Source organism: Muscardinus avellanarius, assembly GCF_963383645.1.
Source record: "Muscardinus avellanarius genome assembly, chromosome: 15".
NCBI lineage: Eukaryota > Metazoa > Chordata > Mammalia > Rodentia > Gliridae > Muscardinus > Muscardinus avellanarius.
Window position 1 is genome coordinate 72,476,754 of NC_137801.1, and position 22,875 is coordinate 72,499,628.

Below are 22,875 nucleotides of genomic sequence, written 5' to 3' on the forward strand. Positions count from 1 at the left end.
GTTGTGAATTTCAATGATGTGAGCATAGATAGGCATGTAGCACTATAGTACACTGACTTTAATTCTTTTGAAGATACACTGTAGTGGTATAGGCAGGTTATATGGTGGTTGAAAACATTTCAGTCCTTGAATAGATGCAAAGTAGGGCAACTAAAGAGATTAATTTATGGATGAAACCCAAAACGTGCGCTCGCCCACTCTCTGTCTCTCTCTCTGTCTCTCTCTCTCTCTCTTTCTCTCTCTGTATCTCTCTGTATCTCTCTCTCTCTCTCTCTCTCTCTCTCTCTCTGTATGTCTCTCTCTCTACAAATATATATGTTATATTTTAAATATTTAATTGTTTTTTTCATTTTTCTTCAATAAACTTACCAGATGTTTTTGTTATTTTAAAGTTATGTCCATTAATCTTTATGAAGAATCAGTTTAGTTTGAAATCTATTTTTGTTGTTCTTTTTGTTTGGGGATTTATAATTTTAAAAATAATTCCTGTAGACTCTGGGCCCCTGCCGAACTGCGCGTAGCACGCCAGACCCCTGGAGAAACCAGACCCAGTAAGACGCTGGGTTCTGGGCAGGGGTCGTGGGCTGGGCACGCCAGATGGGGCCCGGGTCGCGGGACTCTGGGCCCCAGGCAGAACTGCGCGTAGCACGCCAGACCCCTGGAGAAACCAGGCCCAGTAAGACGCTGGGTTCTGGGCAGGGGTTGCTCGCGGCGCACAAAAGCCGGGGCCTGGGTCGCGGGACCCTGGGCCCCGGGCCGAACTGCACGTAGCACGCCAGACCGCTGGAGAAACCAGGCCCAGTAAGACGCTGGGTTCTGGGTGGGGGTCGCGGGCGGGGCACGCCTAATGGGGCCCGGGTCGCGGGACTCTGGGCCCCAGCCGAACTGCGCGTAGCACGCCAGACCCCTGGAGAAACCGGACCCAGTAAGACGCTGGGTTCTGGGCGGGGGTCGCGGGCTGGGCACGCCAGATGGGGCCCGGGTCGCGGGACTCTGGGCCCCTGCCGAACTGCGCGTAGCACGCCAGACCCCTGGAGAAACCGGACCCAGTAAGACGCTGGGTTCTGGGCGGGGGTCGCGGGCTGGGCATGCCAGATGGGGCCCTGGTCGCGGGACTCTGGGCCCCAGGCCGAACTGCGAGTAGCACGCCAGACCCCTGGAGAAACAAGGCCCAGTAAGACGCTGGGTTCTGGGCGGGGGTCGAGCACAGGGCACGCCAGCTGGGGCCAGGATCGCGGGACTCTGGGTCCCGGCCGAACTGCGAGTAGCACGCCAGACCCCTGGAGAAACCGGGCCCAGAACAGAAAAAGATAAAGAAAAATATCGGAGAGGTGGTAAGAAAGCCGTTATGGATGCCAGGACACTGGAGATGCAGACAAAACTTATCTAAATGCACTGGAACTTATGGAAAAATTCGCCGTGAAAGAGGACTGCTATTTCTCTATATTGTTAAGAATCTCAGACATCACATATAAGGAGAGAGTTTAGCGGAGACCAAGGAGAAATGCGGTGTTGAAAGAGTTCTTCGCGATGGTGGTGGAGACTTGTATTCAGGAGAAGCAGAAACCGGATCTTACCAACTTTATTTTTTTGGAGAAATTACACTAAATGTCGAATGCTACCATCACGCATGCTTAGGAACACTGGACAACTTTCAGAGTGGAAAAAGAGCCTGGGAAGGATTTGAAACGGTGGAGGCAGTGGCAATGCCAGTGGCCAATATTCGGGGGAGGCAGAGATCTGATACATTACAACTGGAACCTTTGAAATAATAACCACAGAGACAGTGATCGGAACCTGCTGAGGGGTTAGGCGGGCGCCGGGGCCAGTGGCCGACATCGGAGCTTGCTGTGAGGCAAGGCCACTACTGAGGCCTCCGTGGCCGGGATTGGAACCTGCAGAGGGGTTAGACCGATGCTGGGGCCAGCGAGGCCGGCATTAGAGCCTGCCATGATGCAAGGCTTGTGCTAGGGCCTCCGAGGTCGGGTCCGGAACTTGCTGAGGGGTTAGGCCGGTGCTGGGGTCAGCGAGGCCGGCATTGGAGCCTGCCGTGAGGCAAGGCCAGTGTTGGGGCCCCCCGAGGACGGGACCGGAGCCTGCTGAGGGGTTAGGCCGGTGCTGGGACCAGCGAGGCTGGCATCAGAGCCTGCCATGAGGCAAGGCCGGTACTTGGGCCTCCGAGGCCAGGATAAGAGCCTGCCGAGGGGTTAGGCCGGTGCTGTGGCCTCCGAGGCCAGGATAAGAGCCTGCTGAGGGGTTAGGCCAGTGCTGGGGCCAGCGAGGCCGGCATCGGAGCCTGCCTTGAGGCATAACCAGTGCTGGGGCCTCTGAGGCCGGGATCGGAGCCTGCCGAGGGGTTAGGCCGCTGCTGGGGCCAGCGAGGCCGGCATCGGAGCCTGCCGTGAGGCAAGGCCGGTACTGGGGCCTCTGAGGCCGGGATTGGAGCCTGCCGAGGGGTTAGGCCGCTGCTGGGGTCAGTGAGGCCGGCATCGGAGCCTGCCGTGAGGCAAGGCCGGTACTGGGGCCTCCGAGGCCAGGATAAGAGCCTGCTGAGGGGTTAGGCCGGTGCTGGGGCCAGCGAGGCCGGCATCGGAGCCTGCCTTGAGGCAAGGCCGGTACTGGGGCCTCGAGGCCAGGATAATAGCCTGCCGAGGGATTAGGCCGGTGCTGGGGCCAACGAGGCCGGCAGTGGAGCCTGCCGTGAGGCATGACCAGTGCTGGGGCCTCCGAGGCCGGGATCGGAGCATGCCGAGGGGTTAGGCCGGTGCTGGGGCCAGCGAGGCCGGCATCGGAGCCTGCCGTGAGGCATGACCAGTGCTGGGGCCTCCGAGGCCGGGATCGGAGCATGCCGAGGGGTTAGGACGGTGCTGGGGCCAGCGAGGCCGGCATCGGAGCCTGCCGTGAGGCAAGGCCCGTACTGGGGCCTCCGAGGCCAGGATAAGAGTCTGCCAAGGGGTTAGGACGGTGCTGGGGCCAGCGAGGCCGGCATCGGAGCCTGCCTTGAGGCATGACCAGTGCTGGGGCCTCCGAGGCCGGGATCGGAGCCTGCCGAGGGGTTAGGCCGCTGCTGGGGCCAGCGAGGCCGGCATCGGAGCCTGCTGTGAGGCAAGGCCGGTACTGGAGCCTCTGAGGCCGGGATCGGAGCCTGCCGAGGGGTTAGGCCGCTGCTGGGGCCAGTGAGGCTGGCATCGGAGCCTGCCTTGAGGCAAGGCCGGTACTGGGGCCTCTGAGGCCAGGATAAGAGCCTGCTGAGGGGTTAGGCCGGTGCTGGGGCCAGCGAGGCCGGCATCGGAGCCTGCCTTGAGGCAAGGCCGGTACTGGGGCCTCGAGGCCAGGATAAGAGCCTGTCGAGGGATTAGGCCGGTGCTGGGGCCAGCGAGGCCGGCATCGGAGCCTGCTGTGAGGCAAGGCCGGTACTGGGGCCTCCGAGGCCAGGATAAGAGCTTGCCGAGGGGTTAGGACATTGCTGGGGCCAACGAGGCCGGCAGCGGAGCCTGCCGTGAGGCATGACCAGTGCTGGGGCCTCCGAGGCCGGGATCGGAGCATGCCGAGGGGTTAGGCCGGTGCTGGGGCCAGCGAGGCCGGCATCGGAGCCTGCCGTGAGGCAAGGCCGGTACTGGGGCCTCCGAGGCCAGGATAAGAGTCTGCCAAGGGGTTAGGACGGTGCTGGGGCCAGCGAGGCCGGCATCGGAGCCTGCCTTGAGGCATGACCAGTGCTGGGGCCTCCGAGGCCGGGATCGGAGCCTGCCGAGGGGTTAGGCCGCTGCTGGGGCCAGCGAGGCCGGCATCGGAGCCTGCTGTGAGGCAAGGCCGGTACTGGAGCCTCTGAGGCCGGGATCGGAGCCTGCCGAGGGGTTAGGCCGCTGCTGGGGCCAGTGAGGCTGGCATCGGAGCCTGCCTTGAGGCAAGGCCGGTACTGGGGCCTCTGAGGCCAGGATAAGAGCCTGCTGAGGGGTTAGGCCCGTGCTGGGGCCAGCGAGGCCGGCATCGGAGCCTGCCTTGAGGCAAGGCCGGTACTGGGGCCTCGAGGCCAGGATAAGAGCCTGTCGAGGGATTAGGCCGGTGCTGGGGCCAGCGAGGCCGGCATCGGAGCCTGCTGTGAGGCAAGGCCGGTACTGGGGCCTCCGAGGCCAGGATAAGAGCTTGCCGAGGGGTTAGGCCATTGCTGGGGCCAACGAGGCCGGCAGCGGAGCCTGCCGTGAGGCATGACCAGTGCTGGGGCCTCCGAGGCCGGGATCGGAGCATGCCGAGGGGTTAGGCCGGTGCTGGGGCCAGCGAGGCCGGCATCGGAGCCTGCCGTGAGGCAAGGCCGGTACTGGGGCCTGGGAGGCCAGGATAAGAGCCTGCCAAGGGGTTAGGCCGGTGCTGGGGCCAGCTAGGCCGGCATCGGAGCCTGCCTTGAGGCATGACCAGTGCTGGGGCCTCCGAGGCCGGGAACGGAGCCTGCCGAGGGGTTAGGCCGCTGCTGGGGCCAGCGAGGCCGGCATCGGAGCCTGCCGTGAGGCAAGGCCGGTACTGGGGCCTCCGAGGCCAGGATAAGAGCCTGCTGAGGGGTTAGGCCAGTGCTGGGGCCAGTGAGGCCGGCATCGGAGCCTGCCTTGAGGCAAGGCCGGTACTGGGGCCTCGAGGCCAGGATAAGAGCCTGCCGAGGGATTAGGCCGGTGCTGGGGCCAGCGAGGCCGGCATCGGAGCCTGCCGTGAGGCAAGGCCGGTACTGGGGCCTCCGAGGCCAGGATAAGAGCTTGCCGAGGGGTTAGGCCGTTGCTGGGGCCAACGAGGCCGGCAGCGGAGCCTGCCGTGAGGCATGACCAGTGCTGGGGCCTCCGAGGCCGGGATCGGAGCATGCCGAGGGGTTAGGCCGGTGCTGGGGCCAGCGAGGCCGGCATTGGAGCCTGCCGTGAGGCAAGGCCGGTACTGGGGCCTCCGAGGCCAGGATAAGAGTCTGCCAAGGGGTTAGGCCGGTGCTGGGGCCAGCGAGGCCGGCATCGGAGCCTGCCTTGAGGCATGATCAGTGCTGGGGCCTCCGAGGCCGGGATCGGAGCCTGCCGAGGGGTTAGGCCGCTTCTGGGGCCAGCGAGGCCGGCATCGGAGCCTGCCGTGAGGCAAGGCCGGTACTGGGGCCTCTAGGCCAGGATAAGAGCCTGCCGAGGGGTTAGGCCGGTGCTGGGGCCAACAAGGCCGGCAGCGGAGCCTGCCGTGAGGCATGACCAGTGCTAGGGCCTCCGAGGCCGGGATCGGAGCATGCCGAGGGGTTAGGCCGGTGCTGGGGCCAGCGAGGCCGGCATCGGAGCCTGCCGTGAGGCAAGGCCGGTACTGGGGCCTCCGAGGCCAGGATAAGAGTCTGCCAAGGGGTTAGGACGGTGCTGGGGCCAGCGAGGCCGGCATCGGAGCCTGCCTTGAGGCATGACCAGTGCTGGGGCCTCCGAGGCCGGGATCGGAGCCTGCCGAGGGGTTAGGCCGCTGCTGGGGCCAGCGAGGCCGGCATCGGAGCCTGCTGTGAGGCAAGGCCGGTACTGGAGCCTCTGAGGCCGGGATCGGAGCCTGCCGAGGGGTTAGGGCGCTGCTGGGGCCAGTGAGGCTGGCATCGGAGCCTGCCTTGAGGCAAGGCCGGTACTGGGGCCTCTGAGGCCAGGATAAGAGCCTGCTGAGGGGTTAGGCCGGTGCTGGGGCCAGCGAGGCCGGCATCGGAGCCTGCCTTGAGGCAAGGCCGGTACTGGGGCCTCGAGGCCAGGATAAGAGCCTGTCGAGGGATTAGGCCGGTGCTGGGGCCAGCGAGACCGGCATCGGAGCCTGCTGTGAGGCAAGGCCGGTACTGGGGCCTCCGAGGCCAGGATAAGAGCTTGCCGAGGGGTTAGGCCATTGCTGGGGCCAACGAGGCCGGCAGCGGAGCCTGCCGTGAGGCATGACCAGTGCTGGGGCCTCCGAGGCCGGGATCGGAGCATGCCGAGGGGTTAGGCCGGTGCTGGGGCCAGCGAGGCCGGCATCGGAGCCTGCCGTGAGGCAAGGCCGGTACTGGGGCCTCCGAGGCCAGGATAAGAGCCTGCCAAGGGGTTAGGCCGGTGCTGGGGCCAGCTAGGCCGGCATCGGAGCCTGCCTTGAGGCATGACCAGTGCTGGGGCCTCCGAGGCCGGGAACGGAGCCTGCCGAGGGGTTAGGCCGCTGCTGGGGCCAGCGAGGCCGGCATCGGAGCCTGCCGTGAGGCAAGGCCGGTACTGGGGCCTCCGAGGCCAGGATAAGAGCCTGCTGAGGGGTTAGGCCAGTGCTGGGGCCAGTGAGGCCGGCATCGGAGCCTGCCTTGAGGCAAGGCCGGTACTGGGGCCTCGAGGCCAGGATAAGAGCCTGCCGAGGGATTAGGCCGGTGCTGGGGCCAGCGAGGCCGGCATCGGAGCCTGCCGTGAGGCAAGGCCGGTACTGGGGCCTCCGAGGCCAGGATAAGAGCTTGCCGAGGGGTTAGGCCGTTGCTGGGGCCAACGAGGCCGGCAGCGGAGCCTGCCGTGAGGCATGACCAGTGCTGGGGCCTCCGAGGCCGGGATCGGAGCATGCCGAGGGGTTAGGCCGGTGCTGGGGCCAGCGAGGCCGGCATTGGAGCCTGCCGTGAGGCAAGGCCGGTACTGGGGCCTCCGAGGCCAGGATAAGAGTCTGCCAAGGGGTTAGGCCGGTGCTGGGGCCAGCGAGGCCGGCATCGGAGCCTGCCTTGAGGCATGACCAGTGCTGGGGCCTCCGAGGCCGGGATCGGAGCCTGCCGAGGGGTTAGGCCGCTTCTGGGGCCAGCGAGGCCGGCATCGGAGCCTGCTGTGAGGCAAGGCCGGTACTGGGGCCTCTAGGCCAGGATAAGAGCCTGCCGAGGGGTTAGGCCGCTTCTGGGGCCAGCGAGGCCGGCATCGGAGCCTGCCGTGAGGCAAGGCCGGTACTGGGGCCTCTAGGCCAGGATAAGAGCCTGCCGAGGGGTTAGGCCGCTGCTGGGGTCAGTGAGGCCGGCATCGGAGCCTGCCGTGAGGCAAGGCCGGTACTGGGGCCTCCGAGGCCAGGATAAGAGCCTGCTGAGGGGTTAGGCCGGTGCTGGGGCCAGCGAGGCCGGCATCGGAGCCTGCCTTGAGGCAAGGCCGGTACTGGGGCCTCGAGGCCAGGATAATAGCCTGCCGAGGGATTAGGCCGGTGCTGGGGCCAACGAGGCCGGCAGTGGAGCCTGCCGTGAGGCATGACCAGTGCTGGGGCCTCCGAGGCCGGGATCGGAGCATGCCGAGGGGTTAGGCCGGTGCTGGGGCCAGCGAGGCCGGCATCGGAGCCTGCCGTGAGGCAAGGCCCGTACTGGGGCCTCCGAGGCCAGGATAAGAGTCTGCCAAGGGGTTAGGACGGTGCTGGGGCCAGCGAGGCCGGCATCGGAGCCTGCCTTGAGGCATGACCAGTGCTGGGGCCTCCGAGGCCGGGATCGGAGCCTGCCGAGGGGTTAGGCCGCTGCTGGGGCCAGCGAGGCCGGCATCGGAGCCTGCTGTGAGGCAAGGCCGGTACTGGAGCCTCTGAGGCCGGGATCGGAGCCTGCCGAGGGGTTAGGCCGCTGCTGGGGCCAGTGAGGCTGGCATCGGAGCCTGCCTTGAGGCAAGGCCGGTACTGGGGCCTCTGAGGCCAGGATAAGAGCCTGCTGAGGGGTTAGGCCCGTGCTGGGGCCAGCGAGGCCGGCATCGGAGCCTGCCTTGAGGCAAGGCCGGTACTGGGGCCTCGAGGCCAGGATAAGAGCCTGTCGAGGGATTAGGCCGGTGCTGGGGCCAGCGAGGCCGGCATCGGAGCCTGCTGTGAGGCAAGGCCGGTACTGGGGCCTCCGAGGCCAGGATAAGAGCTTGCCGAGGGGTTAGGCCATTGCTGGGGCCAACGAGGCCGGCAGCGGAGCCTGCCGTGAGGCATGACCAGTGCTGGGGCCTCCGAGGCCGGGATCGGAGCATGCCGAGGGGTTAGGCCGGTGCTGGGGCCAGCGAGGCCGGCATCGGAGCCTGCCGTGAGGCAAGGCCGGTACTGGGGCCTCCGAGGCCAGGATAAGAGTCTGCCAAGGGGTTAGGACGGTGCTGGGGCCAGCGAGGCCGGCATCGGAGCCTGCCTTGAGGCATGACCAGTGCTGGGGCCTCCGAGGCCGGGAACGGAGCCTGCCGAGGGGTTAGGCCGCTGCTGGGGCCAGCGAGGCCGGCATCGGAGCCTGCCGTGAGGCAAGGCCGGTACTGGGGCCTCCGAGGCCAGGATAAGAGCCTGCTGAGGGGTTAGGCCAGTGCTGGGGCCAGCGAGGCCGGCATCGGAGCCTGCCTTGAGGCAAGGCCGGTACTGGGGCCTCGAGGCCAGGATAAGAGCCTGCCGAGGGATTAGGCCGGTGCTGGGGCCAGAGAGGCCGGCATCGGAGCCTGCCGTGAGGCAAGGCCGGTACTGGGGCCTCCGAGGCCAGGATAAGAGCTTGCCGAGGGGTTAGGCCGTTGCTGGGGCCAACGAGGCCGGCAGCGGAGCCTGCCGTGAGGCATGACCAGTGCTGGGGCCTCCGAGGCCGGGATCGGAGCATGCCGAGGGGTTAGGCCGGTGCTGGGGCCAGCGAGGCCGGCATCGGAGCCTGCCGTGAGGCAAGGCCGGTACTGGGGCCTCCGAGGCCAGGATAAGAGTCTGCCAAGGGGTTAGGCCGGTGCTGGGGCCAGCGAGGCCGGCATCGGAGCCTGCCTTGAGGCATGACCAGTGCTGGGGCCTCCGAGGCCGGGATCGGAGCCTGCCGAGGGGTTAGGCCGCTTCTGGGGCCAGCGAGGCCGGCATCGGAGCCTGCTGTGAGGCAAGGCCGGTACTGGGGCCTCTAGGCCAGGATAAGAGCCTGCCGAGGGGTTAGGCCGCTTCTGGGGCCAGCGAGGCCGGCATCGGAGCCTGCCGTGAGGCAAGGCCGGTACTGGGGCCTCTAGGCCAGGATAAGAGCCTGCCGAGGGGTTAGGCCGCTGCTGAGGTCAGTGAGGCCGGCATCGGAGCCTGCCGTGAGGCAAGGCCGGTACTGGGGCCTCCGAGGCCAGGATAAGAGCCTGCTGAGGGGTTAGGCCGGTGCTGGGGCCAGCGAGGCCGGCATCGGAGCCTGCCTTGAGGCAAGGCCGGTACTGGGGCCTCGAGGCCAGGATAATAGCCTGCCGAGGGATTAGGCCGGTGCTGGGGCCAACGAGGCCGGCAGTGGAGCCTGCCGTGAGGCATGACCAGTGCTGGGGCCTCCGAGGCCGGGATCGGAGCATGCCGAGGGGTTAGGCCGGTGCTGGGGCCAGCGAGGCCGGCATCGGAGCCTGCCGTGAGGCAAGGCCCGTACTGGGGCCTCCGAGGCCAGGATAAGAGTCTGCCAAGGGGTTAGGACGGTGCTGGGGCCAGCGAGGCCGGCATCGGAGCCTGCCTTGAGGCATGACCAGTGCTGGGGCCTCCGAGGCCGGGATCGGAGCCTGCCGAGGGGTTAGGCCGCTGCTGGGGCCAGCGAGGCCGGCATCGGAGCCTGCTGTGAGGCAAGGCCGGTACTGGAGCCTCTGAGGCCGGGATCGGAGCCTGCCGAGGGGTTAGGCCGCTGCTGGGGCCAGTGAGGCTGGCATCGGAGCCTGCCTTGAGGCAAGGCCGGTACTGGGGCCTCTGAGGCCAGGATAAGAGCCTGCTGAGGGGTTAGGCCCGTGCTGGGGCCAGCGAGGCCGGCATCGGAGCCTGCCTTGAGGCAAGGCCGGTACTGGGGCCTCGAGGCCAGGATAAGAGCCTGTCGAGGGATTAGGCCGGTGCTGGGGCCAGCGAGGCCGGCATCGGAGCCTGCTGTGAGGCAAGGCCGGTACTGGGGCCTCCGAGGCCAGGATAAGAGCTTGCCGAGGGGTTAGGCCATTGCTGGGGCCAACGAGGCCGGCAGCGGAGCCTGCCGTGAGGCATGACCAGTGCTGGGGCCTCCGAGGCCGGGATCGGAGCATGCCGAGGGGTTAGGCCGGTGCTGGGGCCAGCGAGGCCGGCATCGGAGCCTGCCGTGAGGCAAGGCCGGTACTGGGGCCTCCGAGGCCAGGATAAGAGTCTGCCAAGGGGTTAGGACGGTGCTGGGGCCAGCGAGGCCGGCATCGGAGCCTGCCTTGAGGCATGACCAGTGCTGGGGCCTCCGAGGCCGGGAACGGAGCCTGCCGAGGGGTTAGGCCGCTGCTGGGGCCAGCGAGGCCGGCATCGGAGCCTGCCGTGAGGCAAGGCCGGTACTGGGGCCTCCGAGGCCAGGATAAGAGCCTGCTGAGGGGTTAGGCCAGTGCTGGGGCCAGCGAGGCCGGCATCGGAGCCTGCCTTGAGGCAAGGCCGGTACTGGGGCCTCGAGGCCAGGATAAGAGCCTGCCGAGGGATTAGGCCGGTGCTGGGGCCAGAGAGGCCGGCATCGGAGCCTGCCGTGAGGCAAGGCCGGTACTGGGGCCTCCGAGGCCAGGATAAGAGCTTGCCGAGGGGTTAGGCCGTTGCTGGGGCCAACGAGGCCGGCAGCGGAGCCTGCCGTGAGGCATGACCAGTGCTGGGGCCTCCGAGGCCGGGATCGGAGCATGCCGAGGGGTTAGGCCGGTGCTGGGGCCAGCGAGGCCGGCATCGGAGCCTGCCGTGAGGCAAGGCCGGTACTGGGGCCTCCGAGGCCAGGATAAGAGTCTGCCAAGGGGTTACGCCGGTGCTGGGGCCAGCGAGGCCGGCATCGGAGCCTGCCTTGAGGCATGACCAGTGCTGGGGCCTCCGAGGCCGGGATCGGAGCCTGCCGAGGGGTTAGGCCGCTTCTGGGGCCAGCGAGGCCGGCATCGGAGCCTGCCGTGAGGCAAGGCCGGTACTGGGGCCTCCGAGGCCGGGATCGGAGCCTGCCGAGGGGTTAGGCCGCTGCTGGGGCCAGCGAGGCCGGCATCGGAGCCTGCCTTGAGGCAAGGCCGGTACTGGGGCCTCGAGGCCAGGATAAGAGCCTGTCGAGGGGTTAGGCAGGTGCTGGGGCCAGCGAGGCCGGCATCGGAGCCTGCCGTGAGGCAAGGCCGGTACTGGGGCCTCCGAGGCCAGGATAAGAGCCTGCCAAGGGGTTAGGCCGGTGCTGGGGCCAGCTAGGCCGGCATCGGAGCCTGCCTTGAGGCATGACCAGTGCTGGGGCCTCCGAGGCCGGGAACGGAGCCTGCCGAGGGGTTAGGCCGCTGCTGGGGCCAGCGAGGCCGGCATCGGAGCCTGCCGTGAGGCAAGGCCGGTACTGGGGCCTCCGAGGCCAGGATAAGAGCCTGCTGAGGGGTTAGGCCAGTGCTGGGGCCAGTGAGGCCGGCATCGGAGCCTGCCTTGAGGCAAGGCCGGTACTGGGGCCTCGAGGCCAGGATAAGAGCCTGCCGAGGGATTAGGCCGGTGCTGGGGCCAGCGAGGCCGGCATCGGAGCCTGCCGTGAGGCAAGGCCGGTACTGGGGCCTCTAGGCCAGGATAAGAGCCTGCCGAGGGGTTAGGCCGGTGCTGGGGCCAGCGAGGCCGGCATCGGAGCCTGCCGTGAGGCAAGGCCGGTACTAGGGCCTCCGAGGCCAGGATAAGAGCTTGCCGAGGGGTTAGGCCGGTGCTGGGGCCAACAAGGCCGGCAGCGGAGCCTGCCGTGAGGCATGACCAGTGCTAGGGCCTCCGAGGCCGGGATCGGAGCATGCCGAGGGGTTAGGCCGGTGCTGGGGCCAGCGAGGCCGGCATCGGAGCCTGCCGTGAGGCAAGGCCGGTACTGGGGCCTCCGAGGCCAGGATAAGAGCCTGCCAAGGGTTTAGGCCGGTGCTGGGGCCAGCGAGGCCGGCATCGGAGCCTGCCTTGAGGCATGACCAGTGCTGGGGCCTCTGAGGCCAGGATTGGAGCCTGCCGAGGGGTTAGACCGCTGCTGGGGCCAGCGAGGCCGGCATCGGAGCCTGCCTTGAGGCAAGGCCGGTACTGGGGCCTCTGAGGCCGGGATCGGAGCCTGCCGAGGGGTTAGGCCACTGCTGGGGCCAGTGAGGCCGGCATCGGAGCCTGCCGTGAGGCAAGGCCGGTACTGGGGCCTCCGAGGCCAGGATAAGAGCCTGCTGAGGGGTTAGGCTGGTGCTGGGGCCAGCGAGGCCGGCATCGGAGCCTGCCTTGAGGCAAGGCCGGTACTGGGGCCTCGAGGCCAGGATAAGAGCCTGCCGAGGGGTTAGGCCGGTGCTGGGGCCAGCGAGGCCGGCATCTGAGCCTGCCTTGAGGCAAGGCCGGTACTGGGGCCTCTGAGGCCAGGATAAGAGCCTGTCAAGGGGTTAGGCCGGTGCTGGGGCCAGTGAGGCTGGCATCGGAGCCTGCCGTGAGGCATTACCAGTGTTGGGGCCTCCGAGGCCGGGACTGGAATCCTGCCAAGGGGTTAGACTGGTGCAGGGGCCAATGGCCAGCATCGGAGCCTGGCGTGAGGCAAGTTCACTCCTGCGGCCTCCAAGGTCGGGACCAAAGCCAGCTTAGGGGTTTGACCGGTTCAGGGGCCAGCGAGACCAGAACTGGATCCTCCCATGAGGCAAGGCCACTGCGTGAGCCAGCGAGGTCTGGATCAGTCCACTGAGTAGCCAGGCCACTACTGGGACCATCAAGAGTGGGATTGGTACTTGCAACGCAGCATGCACAGAGAAATATCGCAGAAAATATAAATCAGACGCTTCTCTTAATCAGCAATAACTAGGAGGAAACGGGCAACAGGAAGAGGTTGAGCTATAGAAAGGGCCCTATAGTGAAGCAACTAATGTGACCAATCAGAGGGTATGTAATACTGGAGGACGGAGCCTCTTTAAAATGCAGGAGGTACATAAACAAATGTATCAAAGTAAATCACCAAAGAAGTGTGGGATGGAGGGAGGGGGAGGGAATGGCACAGGGGCTGGAGGAGGGCTAATTGGATGATGTGTGCTTGTATATCCTCTCAAGTCTTGTACTCCAATGTGATTGATATATGACTACAATGCACCAATTTAAAAAATAAATAAATTAAAAAAAATAAAATAAAATAAAATAAAAATAATTCCTGTAAAAAAATCTTCTTCAATGTGTCTTTCTAAATCTTACATTGCATGCTTAATTTTACTATTCTTATTCCTTCTTCCTAAGAATAAAAGTATTCAGTCTTAGTATTATTCTCTAGAAAGTTCTTTATCTCAGAAACATTTGAATATGTACCATTTAATGTCATTCTTTTAAATTCTGGTTTGAAAAATACAAAACTGATATATCAACAATTTTTATTATTTTTATAAAAAGCATGACTTTTCTTAACTTTACCTTTTAAGTTAAAATTAATGGATTTGATGCCAGTTTATTTTCCTGTGTTTTTCCACATTGCCTGACATGTACAGCATCCAGATATTTTTTTTTTATTCTCCTAAGAAAATCCTTGTGTGGCTTCTACTTGGTACAAATAAGTTGCTACTTGCATTGTGATGGAAGGTCTTTGTAGAGCTTAAGCTGTATGACTGGCTGATATAAATTTTATATTACTAGTGGAACAATGAATCAAAGTAATTAGGATGAGTGCCAGAGCCAGTGGCAGGTCAAGGGAATTTATCTCTGTATTCTTTTTCCTTGTGTGTGATGAAGTACTCAATTTCTCTTTTAGCCAGCTAACAGGCAGATCTCTTTCTCTCCCTTCCTGAGGCTTGCCCTACTGGGTTGTCCTAAGTCCTCAGCCTCCTTGCTTGTTTTTACCACCATTGCCCTGTCCCTATGCCCAACCAGTGACTCTGAGCTGTGACTGATTAAAGGATTAAAGTGTGTCTGGTCTGCTGCTCCTGAGAACCACAACCAATGCCCACCTCTGACTCTCATCCACAAATCTGGAGACAGGAGATGTTTTCTTTGAAGTAGTCCTCCTCTACTGAGAATGCTTTTCCTCAGGAAAGAATGCTGTGTAGATGCTCTCAGCATAGTCTTTAACTTGACCTGTGTGCAGCCCAAGATTTTTTAAATTTTCTCAGAACTGGATGGCTGCTTCCTCTAGTTTTCAGTATTCAATGAGGTATAGTCTTATTAGCTAGTTTCAAGCCAGCCCTAATACCTTTATAATCTTTCTTTATAAGATATTAGTAAAATAATTACATAACTCTGTCAAAGTTAAATTACAGACCTTTTATCTGTATTTCAAATGGATAAGCCATATAAGATATACGGATATAAACACAAACACGCTCTGTATAGTTGTTATTATCCCTATTATTAAAATTAAAATAAGGAGCCAGGCATTGTGGTACATGCTTGTAATCTCAGCACTTGAGAGACAGATTGGAGGATCATGGTTTGCAGATAGCCTTATCTATTTAGTGAGAACCTTTTCAAATTAGTGAGACCCTGCTTCAAAATAAAGAATGAAAATACAGAGCTGCGGGTGTAGCTTGGATGGAGAATGCTCCTGGGTTTCATCCCCTGTGCCTCAAAAAATAAATGAAAAAGGTGGGCATAAGAAAACAGAATATAAGAATGGAAAATTAAAATATCTTTTCTAGTCCTCTTATTCCCATTACATCCCCCCCAAAAAATCCTCAACTATGTACACATATTTGGGTAGTAAGTATAAAACATTCCAGATTTCCTTATTCCTATAAAGAGAGAATGTATACAGAGAAATGTATTCTACTTCTTCCGGTCAATGATATAGCCTATTTCCATAGTGCACATATAAATCTAATATTTAATCTTAGTGATATTTTCATTTCAACAAAATGAGATCTATATCATTAATTTTAAAAAACTGCACAATAAGTTATCACACTTAGTGATATTTTCATTTCAACAAAATGAGATCTATATCATTAATTTTAAAAAACTGCACAATAAGTTATCACATTATTAAAAAATTAAAATTACTTGTGGCTATTGATGTTGTTTCCATAAGTTTGTTTTCATTTTGATACTGCAAATAATGCTGAAGATTAGCATCTGTGGATGCTTTATTTTCCTGTTCCTATGGGAGGGCTGACAAAAGAGAAGTTGGTAGATAATGCATATTTAGGTCAGAAAAATAATTTTAAAGTTTTGATAGTACTGTTAAATTGATCTCAGAGTGTTACATAAAATATGATTTCTGGTGTAAGTTTTCTATTGTTCCTATAAAAATTACCCCAAACTATGGCTAAAATATTGCCATACTTAAAAAGAAATTATTAAAGGTTATTTTAAAGTTCACTAAATGCTGTGTGCATAAATGTCCCTATCACACTGAATTTCATTATGTTGTGGACTTAGGATGAACAAATGAACATATATTAATAAAGTTATTACTCTATAGTTTTTACTCTAAAAGTCCTTGGTATTTCTCAACATTATTTTAGTAGAAAGATTAGGTAACCAAAATATTTCTAGTGTTATTATTGGAAACTATTAACATAATTTAAATTCCATATCTGTCATATAATACATATATTTGGATTTATATATGAAATGTACATGTCAATTTGTAATGTATTTTCAACCTAGTAAAGAGTTCCCTGACAGTATGCTTTATTTTTTCATTCTTGTGGTTTATATATGAATTTTATTGAGATTTATCAAAAGCCACTCTTTCTAGATGAACTACTTCTATGTCTAGAAAATTCCCAAAGGTAAATTAAGGCACTATTTGAAGTAATAAATTATCCTGAGTGCCCAGATAGTGATATATGTCATCATTACCACACTTACGTAAATACTATACTGTAAGAAAGTAATAGGAACAGTCACCCGTCATGAACACACTTGGTCTCTTACACAAAGTTCCCCTTCTTTTTATATTCCTAGTACAAAAATAACTTTACATTGCCATACGTCTCCACATTCTAGAACACCAATTATAATAAAAAATCACAACAAATTCCTCTGTCCAATTCATTATGAATGTTGTCTGCTAAAGGACTTTTGGAAAAGACTTTTAACCTCCCAAGATAAGCAGGTTGGTCTAGTGGATGCTTCCTATACAGGGAGATTGCTTCAGAGCCCAAGAACCTTAAAGAAAGCATAGCAATCAATCTTTTTTTTTAATAAGCTACAAGAAATGTGCCCTGCAGAGGGAGTCATCACATTATCTTTTTCAAAACTATGCTTTTGTTGGTACATTGTAGCTATGCAACACACAAAGGTTTAGTGACTGGCGCATAGATGCATGCAATACTTTGCACGTTTCTTTCTGGATTGCATGCCATTCCTTCTCTTTCTCCTTCCCTGTACATGCATAAGGTTCATATTGATAATTATAAAATTGTAGGTAACATTACTTGACAGTTACCTTCACCATGTCTTTCTCCATGCACACCCTAAATCTCCTCCATTACTCCACTGGAGTCTCTCCTCTTCTATCTGAAATTCCTTTTGTTACCCAATTTCTCTGAATATGAAAGAAAATATACAACTATTTGCTTTCTATGATGATTTTAGCGGCACAATTCGCAATAGCCAAATTATGGAACCAGCCTAGGTGTTCATCAAGAGATGAATGGATTGCAAAACTGTGGCATATACAATGGAATTTTATTCGGCTATGAAGAATAACAAAATTATGTTATTTACATGAAAGTAAATGGAACTAGAGAATGATATACTAAGTGAGATTAGGCATTTATTATCTTGGATAACAAAAACTCTGTGTTGGTTCCAGAAAGAGAAAGGATCTCTTCCCAAACTATTTTTATGCAAACCTTTCAGAAAGGATAGTGCACAACTAAAGGCTGCTGGTGCCTTTGTTTACAACACATGTAAAAATATAAGATACCCATGGAAAATTACCCTCTACTATTTTAAAAAATAAACTGCTGAGATGTACCTAAAACACAAATATTATGTAAGAAGGGATCCAATGAACTGATTCAGAACCCTTCCAGGAACATACTCCAACAGATTTGCATCTCAATTTTCATTTCTTAGAAAATACTTACTAGGTTTTATTGTCAAGAGGATGACTTGGTTTTCAGAAATCATACATTATTGGTGTACCTTTCTCAACATTTTCCTAATCTATAACTGATCAAAACTTCCATATGATATGTATCACATCTGATAAATTCATATACATATATGTGTGTATAAAAAGACTTCTTCCAATGGTCTGCTAACTTTTTGTAGCTATGGCAAAATACTTGTGCAAAACAACTGAAAGAAGAGAAGTTTTATTTTGGCTCTCAATTGCAAACGTTTTTTTTTTAGTCTGTGGTTGGCTGGCCTGTTTCTTTGTGCCTGAGGTGAGGCACATCTTTTTGCAGGAAGGTCATGGCAGAGCAGGGCTGCTGCCTCAGAGCATCCAGGGAGCTGAGAGCCAGAGTGAGGAAAGTTCAGACGACTACAATTATAAAGCTGGGCACATTCTGTTACTAGTGATTGCAATGTGTATTCATATATTTTACTTTGACATTTTTATAAAAAAATTTGTTCATAATTGATATATGTCATGCAACTATCAGAACATTGTTTCTGTTTGAAAAATATGTTATTATTGACTTTTTTTTAAAGTAAAGTATCTTAGGTGATCTCTCATGTTTTATATGTTTCTTAAGTAAATCTCTTTTTAAGGATAAGAAAAATGAAGGGGTTGAAAACAAGAGACACCTTTCCCAGGCATGCCCCCAGTGATCCACTTCCACCAGCTGGGTCCCACCTCCCATAGTTCCCACCACCTTCCAATAATGCCATGACATTATTAATCTATTAATAGATTATTCTACTGAGGAGGTTAGAGCCCTGGTGACTCAATCACTTCCCCAAAGTGTCACCTCTCAACATAGCTCTTGGGGACCAAGCCTTAGAAACATGAGCCTTTGGGGACATTTCATATCTACACCATAACTAATGGTTTTGTTTACTTAAGAGTTTAAAAGCACTGTGACTCTTCAGGGAACACTGGGAAATGTCTAACCCCAATTTCAGAAGTATTAAAGCACTTGACTCAGAGACGTGTCATTTACAAGTTTATAGGTATAGGCATAATAATGGCAAGTGATAAGCTTTACCATTTTTATTAACATCAATATATTTGAACACTGACATAAAATTTTACTTTTGCAAACAGCAACCTCAGGAAAGAAAAGGAGAAAAATTACCAGTCTTCATTTGGTAGCCTATACTCCATAAATATATTCTTGAAATCTTAAGGGCTCTCATGGATTTGTTATTTCAATTACATTTTTTAATGATACATGCTATCCGAATTGACAAGGCTATGTGAATGTCCTGCTGCATAAAGCTAAATTAATTCAAAGTGGAATGTTAAGGGAACGTAGATTTATTAATATTGAGATACATGATATGTAGGAACACACAATAGAGAAGAGATGTTTTTGCTATTCAATGACAGAAAATTCATATATTTTGAGCTACGTAATAATATATAATAGGAAAAGGCAATCCTTCTATTGAATGGCTTTGGTACCACTATAAAACACAGCAGCTGTGCATTTTCTTTCCCTCTAGTATGGTTTGGAGTCATGTCTGCATCAGGGAAAAGGAACAGCTAACCATTTATAAAATAAATGAAATCCAACAAAATCACAAATGACTAATATTTGCAAGCTGAGAGGATTCATAATATAATAAAATATATCATAAATGATACATTTTAGAACTTTTAAATCCCCATAGGAATTAAGTAGTATCAGCAATAAACATGCTTTTCCCCCTTTTTAATCTACTTTATGTATCATACAGTTCTATGAATTCTAAGTTCAGGATTCATATGAGAATTATAGGATAGAGTGTGAAGAACTTTTATGAAAATGATCTCTAACCTGGGATAGAAGGTCAGACATAATTTAAAGCATTATTTGTAACATCGAAATTCAAGGTTGGCCGGGGCATGGTCCTGATCGTGGGAGGGTGGGCGGGCGCGGGTGGGGCACCCTTAGGTGGCCCCCCCACCCAGAAGGCCCCGGAGGTCCGGGCCGCATGGCTTTGACCCCAGGAGGGTGGGCGTCATGTGCAGGGCTCCCTTAGGTGACCCCCCACACACCTGCAAGGCCCCGGGCCCCGGGTGGATGGATGGGTGTGGGCGGGCACCCTTAGGAGACCCCCCTCTCACCCAGGAAGAAAAAAAAAATTTTTTTCATCGCTACCGAGTGCCTGATCCCACATCCTCCCCAAACCACACATACTCTTTTCTTATTATTTTTTTTTTTAAAGGCAGCAGCTAGAATACTGAACATGCATACAAAACATATCCATCTGAACTGGAATTTTTGGAAAAATTCCCAGTGAATGACTGATGCTTCTCTACATCGTTAAGAATCCTGGACACACACCTATAAGGAGAGTCTAGTGGAGACCTAGGAGGAAGGCGGTGGCGGCAGCAGTGGCTGAGATGGCGGTGGAGACTTGGATTTGGGAGAGGCAGACATCTGATCCAACCCACCCTGATCCTCTGAAGAAATTACCCCAATTGTAGAATGCTACTGTCGCGCATGCTTAGGAACACTGGACATTATGAGGTATGGGAAAAGAGCTTGGGAAATATTTGAAATGGTGGAGGCAGTCGCATTGGCAGCGGCAAGTACTCAGAGGAGGCAAAGATCTGACGTTATATACCTGAACTTTTGAAGAAATTACCTCAGAGGCAGAATACTATCACCACGTGGAATAACCGGCTGGGTGAAGAGGGTGCTCGGATCAGAGCCTGCTGAGGGGTGAGGCCGGTGCCAGGGCCAGCGAGGCCGGGATCAGAGCCTGCTGTGAGGCAAGGACACTACTGAAGCCTCCACTGCCGGAATCAGAGCCTGCCAAGGGGTTAGACCGGTCCCGGAGTCAGTGAGGCCGGGATCGGAGCCTGCTGTGAGGCAAGGCTGGTGCTGGAGCCTCTGAGGCCAGGATTGGAGCCTGCGAGGGTTTGGGCCAGTGCCAGGGCCAGCGAGGCTGGGATCGGAGCCTACCGTGAGGCAAGGCTGGAGCTGGGGCCTCCAAGGCCGGAATTGGAGCCTGCCAAGGGGTTAGGCTAGTATTGCAGGGATCAGAGCCTGCCTGTGTATGCACAGAGTATGGCCTGTGATGGGCCCTCCGAGGACGGGATTGGAGCCTGCCGAGGTGTGAGGTCAGTGCCAAGGCCAATGAGGCCAGGATTGGAGCCTGCTATGAAGCAGGGCCGCTACTGAGGCCTCCAAGGCAGGGATCGGTGCCAGCCGAGGGGTTAGGCCAGTGCTGGGGCCAGCAAGGCTGGGATTGGAGCCTCCCTTAAGGTATGGCCAGTGTTGGGCCCTCTGAGGCCAGGATCAGACTCTGCCGAGGGGTAAAGCTGGTGCCGGGGCCAGCGAGGCTGGGATCGGAAACTGCTGTGAGGCAAGGACGGAGCTGGGACTTGCGAGACCAGGATAGGAGCCTGCCGAGGCAAGGCCGGTGCCAGCAAGGTCGGATTCAGAGTCCTCTGGGTGGCAAGGCCACTACTGGAGCCATCTAGAGTAGGATCAGAATTGGCAATGTGGCATGCACAGAGAAATAGCACATAAAATAAAATCTAGATACTTCCACTAATTAGCAAGAACTAGGAGGAAAGGGTTAACAGGAAGAGGTAGAATAGTAGAAAGGGCCCTATAGTGAAGCAATTAAGGTGACCAATCAGAGGGGAGGGGATGGAGGAGGATGGAATATCTTTAAAACTCATGAGGTATATAAAGAATTATATCAAAGATAATCACCAATTAAGCATGGGATCGAGGTAGGGGGAAGAAATGGGATGGGGATTGGATGAGGGATTATAAGATAATATGTGCTTGTATATCCTCTCAAGTCTTGTATTACAAAGTGATGTATGATTACAAAAAAAGTAATAATAATTGCCATAAAAAATCTCAAAAAAAAAAGTTCAAGGTTGTGGAGTAATAGCTGTCTTAGAATAGTGGGATTCAATCCCTGAGTACACAGTAGAATACTCTTGAAAGTAAAAACTTGATTCCAAGGAATCACTTTGGATCAACTGAATCTCAGTTTCCAGGGCAGAGAAGAAAAATCAAGTCTTGACTTGCCTCAAAGCACTTAAATGGCCGGGTGTGGTGGTGCACGCTTGTAATCCCCATGTTTGGGAGGCTGAGAAAGGAGGTTCGCACACGGTCGAAGCCAGCCTCAGCTACTGAGTGAGGCTTTCAGCAACATGAGACCCTGTTTACAAATAAAGTATAAATAGGTCTGAGAGTATAGCTCAGAAGTAGAAAGCCCCTGGGTTCTACCCCTAGTACCAGAAACCAAAACCAAAAAAAAAAAAAAAAAAACCTCTTAAATGTGCTATTATTCAGAAGAGATTGAATACTCAACTCATCTCAGGGTCTCAGAATTCTAAACTTTTAGATGACTAGAGAAACCTAATACTTTGCTAAAATAGCCTGAGCCAGTGTGGTGGTGCATTCTTGTAATCCCAGTACTTGGGATGCTGAGACAGGAGAATGACAGGTTCATAGTCATCCTCAGCATCTTATCAAGGCTCTTAGCAACTTAGGGAGACCCTGTTTGAAAATAAAAATTAAATATCCCTGGGGAGTGTAGCTCAGAGGTAGATTGCCCCTGAGTTTAATTCCCAGTAACACACACACACACACACACACACACACACACACACACACACAGAAAAAGAAAAGTCTGATAAAATATCTTTATTATCAAATGAAGTCAGGTTTTTTCCATGCCCTTTCATAAACTTAATATTTTTCTTGAATACATTCAAATGCCAATATCTTAAAAGTTCATATTTGACACCCTAAAATGTCTTTTTTTGTTTTTTATTGACTTTTGTTAAGTTATTCATATGCATTTAATCTTGTTTTCTCTTATACTATTGTTGACCTATCTACCTATGCCTAAATAACCTTATTGTGTATTAATATTTAAGAAAAAAATGTTTATGGTACATGTCTGCAATCTCAGTTCTTGGAAAGCTGAGACAGGAAGATCAAAGTTTTGAAGCCAGCCTCAGTAACTTAATGAGGCCAACCATAACTTAGTGAGACCCTGTTTCAAAATAAAAATAAAATAAAATAAAATAAAATAAAATAGGACTAGATGTGTTGGCTCAAATATACTCTTGGGTTAGATCCCCAGTATTAAAGAAAGAAAAAGAAAAAGTAAAAGAAAGAATAAGTTTTATAAAGATTTGCACTTAATGCATCTTTTAAATTTTCTCTAAATTGGCTGGGCCTGGTGGGCACGCTTGTAATCCCTGTGCTTGGGAGGCAGAGATAAGAGGACTGCACAGGTTCAAAGCCAGCCTAGCTGCCGTAAGAGACCCTGCTTCCAAATAAAAATATAAAAATAGGTCTGGGAGTGTAGCCCGGAGGTAGAAGGGCTTGCAGGAACCCCAGTACCACAAAAAAAAAATGTTTTCTCTAAATTGTGTATTGCCCCTCTAAAATTATAGCATTAAAAAGGAGACTAGGAATTTTCTTCATGTGCCTTGGGTGTTTACCAAATAACTTTCTTTGTGTGGAAGGAAACTAGTTCTTAAAGTTGCTGGACAATGCAACCAAGATTATGGACTTCAAGAAACTAGGGGTGGATGTTCTCAGTGTGTTTCTCAGAACTGGATTGAACCATGTAGAGAAGCAAATGCAAAGTCCTGAAGAATCCTGTTTTTATAAAGAAAAAAAATCTCCTAAAACACACATTACTGTTAGACTTCTTGAGTAAATTTTTAGTTCTTCTGATACCAAATTGTTCTCTCTCCACACTAGTCTCTAGTCTCCTTAACCTTCTTTTATTTCTTGCATATTCTCATGGTGCATATTCTCCTCCCTACTTTTGAAAATAATTTCCCACCAATTTTTTTTCTTGCACTTTCCTTCATAGGTTTTCTACCTCAGATCAAAACCTCTTCTTAAGAGACTATTACCTAAACAATGCTACCCAACTACAGAAGACACAGAATATGTGTGGCAATTGGTCAGAGTCTGGGTATAAAACATTATACTCTTTTTAAAGAATATTGCAAAATAC